Genomic DNA, 1,344 nt, shown 5'->3' with positions numbered 1-1,344 from the left:
CCCTCAAGCATTTATCCTTTGTGTTACAACCCAATCACACTCTTTTAGTTATTTAAAAATGTGCAATTATTGAGAATAGTCACCTTGTTGGGTGATCAAATAGTAGGTCTTATTCATTCCTTTTTTTTTTTTTTTTTTAACCCATTAACAAAACCAAGGCTGGGCGCAGTGGCTCATGCCTGTAATCCCAGCACTTTGGAACGCCGAGGCAGGTGGATCACTTGAGGTCAGGAGTTCTAGACCAGCCTGGCCAACATGGTGAAACCCTGTCTCTGCTAAAAATATAAAAATTAGTCAGGTGTGGTGGTGGATGCCTATAATCCCAGATACTCAGAAGGCTGAGGCAGGAGAATTGCTTGAACCCAGCAGGCAGAGGTTGCAGTGAGCCGGTATCTCGCCATTGCATTCCAGCCTGGGCGAAACAGCAAGACTCTATCTCAAAAAACAAAAAGAGAAACAAAAAAAGCCCATCCCCTGCAGCCCCCCAGCACCCTTCCCAGCCTCTGGCCACCATCCTTCTACTCGCTGTGTCCGTGAGATCAATTGTTTCGACTTTTAGCTCCCACAAGTGAGTGAGAACATGCGAGGTTTGTCTTTCTGTGCCTGGCTTATTTCACTGAACTCAATGACCTCCAATTAGGTGGAGCTATTTTAAACAAGAGGGTCAGAGAGGGTGGCACTGAGTAAGGACTGAGGGAGGAGAGGGGAGAAAGGGAGTCATACAGATCCCTGGGGGAACAGTGTCCCCAGCAGAGGGAACTGCCAGTGCAAAAGTGAGCGGTGAGTCCAATGCAGAGGCCAGTGTGGCTGCAGCAGAGTGGGCGAGGGGGGTGATTGAAGGGGATGAGGACAGAGGGGTGACAGGGTAAAGTCGTCTGGGGCCTCGTGGACCTGAGACGGAACCATGGGAGATCTGTGAGCTGGGGCGGATACGATCTGATGCAGGTGTTTACAGGTGCCTTTGGTTGTGTGTGGGGAACAGACTCCAGGGACAAGGAGGGAGCAGGGAGTCCAAGGAGTCTGTAGGAAATGAGTGTAGACAGGACCAGGGTGGGGGCTTTGGGGGCGGCAAAAGCGTAGAGAGTCTAGATCGACCCAGGCGTGGTGGCTCACGCCTGTAATTCTAGCACTTTGAGAGACCGAGGCAGGAGGATCACCTGAGGTCAGGAGTTCGACATCAGCCTGGCCAACACGGTAAAACCCCATCTTTATTAAAAATACATAAATTAGCCAGGAGTTGAGGCAGAAGAATGGCATGAACCCGGGAGGCGGAGCTTGCAGTGAGCCGAGATTGCGCCACTGCACTCCAGCCTGGGCGACAGAGCAAGACTCCGTCTCAAAAAA

Source organism: Colobus angolensis, unplaced genomic scaffold, assembly GCF_000951035.1.
Source record: "Colobus angolensis palliatus isolate OR3802 unplaced genomic scaffold, Cang.pa_1.0 Scaffold34, whole genome shotgun sequence".
Classification (NCBI taxonomy): domain Eukaryota; kingdom Metazoa; phylum Chordata; class Mammalia; order Primates; family Cercopithecidae; genus Colobus; species Colobus angolensis.
The sequence above is the reverse complement of the archived record's forward strand: the minus strand, read 5'-3'. Positions refer to the sequence as shown.